At 43.0% G+C, this 8,390-nt stretch overlaps 1 pseudogene; it reads right to left on the bottom strand.

Moving 5' to 3' along the window:
• Window positions 1-6,674: 6,674 nt before the first annotated feature.
• LOC134898093 (5S ribosomal RNA) lies at window positions 6,675-6,792 on the bottom strand (annotated as a pseudogene).
• Window positions 6,793-8,390: the final 1,598 nt, after the last annotated feature.

The raw sequence follows: 8,390 nt of genomic DNA, 5'->3' as shown, positions 1-8,390 counted from the left end.
TTTCCTGGTTTTTATTGGTTTGGATGGCGGGGCGGTTTGTTAAACCTTTGTGGCGGGAAGTCGCTACCAACCAGCGGTCAGATGGGCATAAGTGGTCATTGTGGGGCACCCTCTTTAGAAGGACGGCAGGTGTGTCCTTACCTTGCGGTTGGACATTTAGACGTTCCCCTGCGGGAACCGAACGTTTGCCAGAGAAAAGAGTGGTGAGTCCTGCACAATGCGGGTTATGCAGGGAGGAGGCGGGGTTTGGGTACTCCCCTCCTTGGTGGTTGGATTTCATCCAAGGGACTGGAGCTGGTGTCTGGTAGTGACTTCTCCTTTTCCATCCTCCAATATAAAATCAATTCAATTACAATTATAGTTTAAAGAACAGGTCAGCGATCAATAAATATCGTCTGACCTTTAACTACAGCTAACCGTGTCCGTGTCGTTATTTTAGTGTGTCGTTATTTTAGTGATAAGCTAGCTTAAAGAAGTGTTTATGTCAATCGCAATAAAATTATGGGCGCCTTAGATAAGCTGAAGGCTGCATAAGCCTGAGGCCATATAAAAGCCCAATTTTTTGTGATTGGTTGTTTGTGACTAAGCAGTTGCTAGGCAGATCAGTGTTTTCGTGGGTATTTTTCCTATAGGATTATAGGGCTGTCCATCAAGAGTTTAGGGGTTGGTCTTGGAATAATATATAAGCCATGGTCATGTGCCTCAGACTTCCTCTTGCCATTTTGGAATGCCCTCCCGCCCGCCCTGACTATATTTTTTCCTGCATCTTGTCTTTCTCGGTGGGCTCTTGACAGCCAGATTGACGGGAAGTCGCTACCAACCAGCGGTCAGATGGGCATAAGTGGTCATTGTGGGGCACCCTCTTTAGAAGGACGGCAGGTGTGTCCTTACCTTGCGGTTGGACATTTAGACGTTCCCCTGCGGGAACCGAACGTTTGCCAGAGAAAAGAGTGGTGAGTCCTGCACAATGCGGGTTATGCAGGGTGGAGGCGGGGTTTGGGTACTCCCCTCCTTGGTGGTTGGATTTCATCCAAGGGACTGGAGCTGGTGTCTGGTAGTGACTTGTCCTTTGCCATCCTCCAATATAAAATCAATTCAATTACAATTATAGTTTAAAGAACAGGTCAGCGATCAATAAATATCGTCTGACCTTTAACAACAGCTAACCGTGTCCGTGTCGTTATTTTAGTGTGTCGTTATTTTAGTGATAAGCTAGCTTAAAGAAGTGTTTATGTCAATCGCAATAAAATTATGGGCGCCTTATAGTTACGTTATATGCTTACATATTAGACGTACTGTATTTCTCTGGTCCACTTTTCCGGTATTTGCAAATTATCTAAATAGATATTGCATGCTAGATTTTATTTCTATCAAGAATTAAAATCACAACAAATTTCCTGCACAATAATATAGTGTTTTAGTCTGCGTGGTGATGCCAAATGCTATTCTATGGTGTACTATAGAGCAACAGTTGGAGTGCAAGCCACCCTTTTCTTCAGGACATAGATATCTCTGGTCATTCACTTAGTTAGCATTTAGCTTCACAGCCAAATCTTGAACAGAACAGTCTGGCATCTGGCTGTACACACGGAACACACTGTGCTCTTTGGAGGAGTAGATGCTACTTCATATGCAGCAAATGATGCAGAACATTGGGACTTTATTCACAGCCAGACAGCCCAATGTACCATTGACCTGTCATAACTGCTGGCGCACTGGAGATGTTAGCTGAGGGACGGATGACATGTGTACTGGATCCTACTAACATGCTAATATTTTAGAGCCCGCTGTTCTAATGTTTTGGCAGCAAGTGTTCGCATTTATTTGTATACCTACTGTATTTGCTTACCTTATTGTATGGTAGCCAGGTTATGCGCCTGATTCAGAGATAGACACAAGGCAGTAGCAGCTGCGACGGTAATACCCCCTTCCCATTCCTAAACATACACAGTCTGTCAATCAGACTGCGGCTTAGGGGGCACTGCATGCCCTATATTCTGTATAATAAAATACAAATACATCAAATAATAAGAGAAAAAACTGTACTGATGGCATCAGTTCAGTGTACAGTAGAAAAACGTCTGTATTATACAACATAGGGTAACATTTACTGGAAATTATTGTGGATATCAGGGGCGACATGTAATGCTGTCCGAGTTGGCCACAACTGCAGGTTGCCAGCCGAAAATGGACCTTTTTTTAAAGGGGCAGTCATTTACAAGGTAAACTATGCCTTTTAGATAATTGCCCCTTAGAAAAAATGTCCGTGTTCGGATGGCAACTCGCACCTCCAGCCAACTCAGACAGAATTACATCCCACCCCAGATCGTAAGAAAACTTAGTTTTATGTAGCCTAAAAAAGCCTCTGCAATGTCCATATGTCACAGCGCGAAGGAACCCAGAGTTCACTTACCGGCAGTGCTGTTTTTTCTAGGGCTGTTTTACAGGAGTCTGCCAGTGCCCATCATGCTGACATGGTGGTGTCCAGTGTTCCCCTTCTGCTGGTATCTCCTTCTGCTATGTGACAGATGGCCATGGCACCCTGTTTTGAAATTTAAAGGGGTAAGCATGCCAAATTTGAATGTAAAAAGGGAGTCTCTGAGCACTGGCAAGTGCCAAAATGTAGGCTCCCAAACTGCAGTCCAATGTTATAGCCTCAATGCTTTCTTCTGCTTTCCTTAGGCAAAACTCTGCACTTGATTCCTGTCACTCCTGTGTCCTGTTTCCTGCCTGTTCCCTGTACTCAAGTTTTCCCATCCGGTGCTGACCTAGCCTGATAACTATGTCACTGTTATCAGTTCCAGCTCCAGTGTATACCAGCTCCCGTACTTAGGAACCCAGAAGGAGAGATGAAACCTGCATGTCGGACACAGCAAAACCCAGACCTCCCTGTGAGGATCCATGGTGAAAATCACCAGCACAGTAGACTGCGCGCCTGTGTCCTGGGTATCAGCAAATCTTAATGTATGGGTTAGGCCAGGCCCAGATAATATAGTACCTGCAAATTCTTGTGCAGTGGGCTGACTCTTTACTGCCTGTCCATAGGGAATGGGATTGTCCAGTTGACCTGTTGCCAGGGAAAATTCTTCCTTGAGGAAGAGTTTTTCCTCTCTAACTCCCAGAGACTTTTGCGATTACTGAATACAGTATATCAAGGAGAATCTTGAATGCGGGTTCATCAGACAGTCTACATCACCTGCAGGATCTGGGTACTTTTGTTACAAAAACACTGTTAAGAACCGATATAATCAACCCTTAATCTCCTAACTCTTTGACAATTTTAAGGGACAAAAAATCTATACAAAGCTAGATCTTTGTGTGCTGTATTATAATCTAATTAGGATTAGATCTGGAGACGAGTGAAAGATGGCATTCAACACTCATGATGGTCACTACGTGCATTTGGTCATGCCTTTTGGATTAAACAATGCACCCGCTGTTTTCCAAAAGTATATGACTAATATGTTCTGAGACCTCTTATTTAAATATGTCTATTTGGATGATATGCTAATATTCTCCAATGATTTAACAAGTAATCTTAAACATGTATATGACGTTCCTTCTTGACTTTGAGCAACCAATACATTTCCTGGGGTTCTGCAACTTCTACAGACAGTTCATTAGGAATTACTCTTCTATTGCAGCCCCCATTACTGCACTCACCAGGAAGGACCAAGATTTTAGGGTTTGGCCATCATAACCCAGAAAGAGGGCTAAGACCTGCTTGTCGGGCACAGCAAAACCCAAACCTCCTTGTAAAGGTCCCTGGTGAAAATCAGTTAAAGCACTGATTAATTTCAGAAGCCATACTCAGGCAACCCAACTGTGACCAGTGATTTTTTCTTGAGGTGGATGCCTTTATGGTTGGTGTGGTGGAGACAAGGAATTATTAGCCATTCAACTAGTCCTGCAGCAATGGCTTGGTTCCGGTATGAAAGATAGATAGTGTCTAGTTAGACAGTCAATAGATAGACACCATATGTTAGATGGACATTAGGTCGACAGGGTCAAAAGGTCGACAGGGTCAAAAGGTCGACATGGAAAAGGTCGACAGGTCAAAAGGTCGACAGCTCAAAAGGTCGACAGGGTCAAAAGGTCGACATGGAAAAGGTCGACAGGTCAAAAGGTCGACAGGTCAAAAGGTCGACAGGGTCAAAAGGTCGACATGGAAAAGGTCGACATGGAAAAGGTAGACACCATGTTTTTTGCATTTTTCTGGTTTGTGTGGATAGTTTTGTCATCTGGGACCCCCAGTTGTAGAAAGGCATACCCTCGCGGGGCTCGCTTCGCTCGCCACGCTTCGGGCACGGTGGCTCGCTGCGCTCGCCACAAGGTTTATAACCAACTCTATGCCGACATGGATAGAGAAAGTATGAAATAATCCAAAAACATGTTACATTTAAAAAAAAACATTTGTCTATCTTTTTATGTCGACCATTTTCATGTCGACCTTTTGACCATGTCGACCTTTTGACCTGTCGACCTTTTGACCTGTCGACCTTTTCAATGTCGACATTTTGACCATGTCGACCTTTTGACTTGTCGACCTTTTGACCTGTCGACCTTTTCCATGTCGACCTTTTGACCCTGTCGACCTTTTGACCCTGTCGACCTAATGTCCATCTAACATATGGTGTCTATCTATTGACTGTCTAACTAGACACTGTCTATCTATCAAATGGATAGGCAATGGCTTGAGGGGGCAAAATTCCCAGTGACAATCTACGCAGATCATAAGAACTTAATGTACCTCAAAACAGTTCACTTCTTAAACTACCGTCAGTCCATATGGTCATTATTCTTTGGTCGCTCCAAACTTGATATCACTTACTGTCCAGAAAGTAAAAACATTAAAGCTGATGCTCTGTCTTGGGCATTTAGTTCAACAGAGGAAGGCGAAATTCAGGAGGATAAGCCTATTTTGAATCCCAATTGATTTGTTGTAGTCACCATTAAAGTTAAATATTCCTCCAGGCAAAATAGTTGTGACTCCAGAACTATGTACAAAATAAATTCATTCATCGGTGAACAAGACTTTAGAATTAATTCACAGAGATTACTGGTGGCTGACTATTTGTCGAGATGTTAAGGATTTTGTGACAGCCTGTCTTACCTGTGCCCAATGCAAGGATTCCGCCTCGATCTCCCACAGGTTGCTTACATTAACTACCGGTGTCCGAATGTCCATGGACCCACATCTCCTTAGACTTTGCTATGGATCTGCGTTCCTGCAAAGGTTTCAATACAATATGGGTAGTGGTAGTGCTCACTTCATTTCATTGTAGGGTTTACACTTAGCCCCAAGGCTGGCAGAAGTGTTCATAAGGGAGATTTTAAGGATGCACGGGTTCCTAAAGAATATTGTTTCCAACCGTGAGGTATAGTTTACTTCTAAATTCTAGAGAGTACTATGTAAGTGCTTTAACATTAACCTGAGTTTCTCTTGGGCTTATCACTTTCAGAGCAAAGGGTAGATGAAGTGAGTAAACCAAGATCTGGAAATGTTTATTAGAGTCAACATTTCTGCAAACCAGGATGTTTGGGTCTCCTTGTTACTGTGGTCCAAGTTTGCCCATAATAATCTTTTCCACGAGACTTCTGGACACTCATTCAATATGGATTACATCATGGGCTGCCCGAATTACCAGCCTGCCAGTCAGTATCTCTTCCAGGTATGGTGAATAATTTTAGAAGATACAAAAAAGAAAAAGAAAGAAGACTCTTGGTTGGTGCACTCTTAAAGGAAATATGTATGTCATTGTATATATATCACGAAGATCATAAAATATAACTTTTATTATTATCCATAAAATATTGTCCCTTCACAAAAGAAAAATGCAATAAAATAAACTGATAAATATCAGTATAAGAAAAGGCGGCCGTGATGACTGGAATGGAATCCCCTTATAAAGATCCTAAATTGGATTGTATGCGCAACCAGTATATGTTGTGCTATCTAGTATTGTTGCTTTGCTGCTAATACAGGTGTATAGTCTACAACAGCAGTTAGAGTACTATGCCTGACTGTCCAATATTGTGTGGTTTAGAAAGCATTAATAATAGCCGCCAGAGATTAATAACAGAAAAGACTAAAGTGACAGGATAAATCTGCTGTCAATGGTGGTCATTCCGAGTTGTTCGCTCGCAAGCTGCTTTTAGCAGCATTGCACACGCTAAGCCGCCGCCTACTGGGAGTGAATCTTAGCATAGTAAAATTGCTAACTAAAGATTAGCAGAATTGCGAATATACACTTCTTAGCAGTTTCTGAGTAGCTCCACACTTACTCTGCAACTGCGATCAGTTCAGTCAGTTTCGTTCCTGGTTTGACGTCACAAACACACCCAGCGTTCACCCAGACACTCTCCCGTTTCTTCAGACACTACCGCGTTTTTCCCAGAAACGGCAGCGTTTTTTCACACACACCCATAAAACGGCCAGTTTCCGCCCAGAAACACCCACTTCCTGTCAATCACACTACGATCACCAGAACGAAGAAAAAACCTCGTAATGCCGTGAGTAAAATACCTAACTGCATAGCAAATTTACTTGGCGCAGTCGCAGTGCGAACATTGCGCATGCGCAATTAGCGGAAAATCGCTGCGATGCGAAGAAAATTACAGAGCGAACAACTCGGAATGAGGGCCTATGTTAGACCAGAGTGTCCCCAAATTGAAGCCTACTAAACCGAGTATTCCCAGGTGGTCTCCCGCCTGGTACTGACACGGCCCAATACTGTATAGCATCCAAGATCGAACGAGATCGGGCATATGCAGTATGGTATGATAGTAGGTCAACAGAATCTTAATAGCCTCCTCTCAAGAATCATTGATGAGAGTTTGCAAAAAATTTAGAGAGACGAGAAATGAGAACGGGATCTGCTGTTGGTGTTAGGCAGTGTGATATATCTACCAGTTGAAAAACTGCCGTAGTCCAGAACACTGGATCACCAATGAGAGTCCCTGAAAAGAAGTATGGAGTAATCGTGTTGATAGCCTATAGTCGGTAAGGAAACCTCATATCTGTCCAGCATATGATCTGAAAAAGACAAATAGGTGAATAATATGTCCCTTTAGTTATGTAGTTGACATTATGCACATGGAATCTAGTAGGCTGGCGTTTGATGCAGTGCCTGCTGAATGAAAATATAAATGCACCTGGGTACTATGGTGAGCGATAAATATTTCCTCCAGGGGTGAGAAATCCCGTTAAGGCGGACTTGTACCTGTAGTGCTAACACCTTCTGGTAAGTGGTAAAAGATATACCTAAAATAATTATCACAAACAGAGGCAGTAAAGGATTTTGAACAACATAAATCTGTAAGTTAGTAGGCTAGCGTTTAATGTAGTGCCTGCTGAATGAAAATGCACCTAAATATTAATTGCCACTTGATTAAGGCTAATGGTTATGTACCAATATTAAGATGAAATGACACTAGGTCCGTATTGTGCTTTAGGAAAAGCTGCTATTTCCCTGTGTCAGATACTCTGTAGTTTGTGCAGACTTTTGCAAGTTTTTAGTCACCTTACAATATACAATGGTACGTACAAAGTATAATTACAATGTTGAAATGCAGTAGCACATGCATGTGCTAACTGTACCACCTAAGGCTATGACAGGATGGCGGGATTTCAATGTGAACACATACATTTCAATGTATGTGTTCACATAGTGCGGCTGTGCAGTGTGTTCTATTGAAATCCCGTGTGTCACTGACCAGATCCTGTTCTGCGGCATCCCGCAGAACAGGATCCGTGTGCACACAAAACCCCCCTCCCGGCCGTTCAATGGGACCGGCTTGGCTGTTATGAGTGGCCCTAGCCATAAGGTCCCATGCGTGAAAGGGGATGTGGCCTAATGTTTCCTAGACCAACCCCCTTTTCTCATCACACTGGGGATGAGCACAGGACTCCGGCAGTTGCTGGGCTGCCCCCAGCCTCTCCCAACACTGAATGGATGGCATACTATACTGGTGATTAGGGCCTCCCTCTGCCCTAGGGACACTGCATTGTCCATGGGTGGGACAGTGCCCGAAAAGCGGGATGGTTGAAAGGTATGATCGATCTTTTCTACCTAAGCCGATGACCTGGCATCATCTGAGTACCAGTAAAAAGAACTATTTTAAGGGAAAGGTGGCTGTATAGGTGAAGATCTTAGTTCTTTTTCTATAACTTACCACATGTATATGTTATTTATCACTGATCCAAATACTGTACATATTTAACCTGACACAAAGGAATCAAGGTCTCCTGCAGAAATCATGTCTAGTCAAGTACAAATACCTTCACCTACTTCCCAGGATTTGTCTCAATGAGTGGCCACTCAAGGGGAGAGGGGAAGGTTTAATGCTGGTACTTCCTAAATCTAAATTCAGTTTGAATGATAATTTGT

The sequence above is a fragment of the Pseudophryne corroboree genome, chromosome 3, assembly GCF_028390025.1.
Source record: "Pseudophryne corroboree isolate aPseCor3 chromosome 3, aPseCor3.hap2, whole genome shotgun sequence".
NCBI classification, from domain to species: Eukaryota; Metazoa; Chordata; class Amphibia; order Anura; family Myobatrachidae; genus Pseudophryne; species Pseudophryne corroboree.
This window is presented reverse-complemented; position numbering and strand designations above follow the sequence as displayed.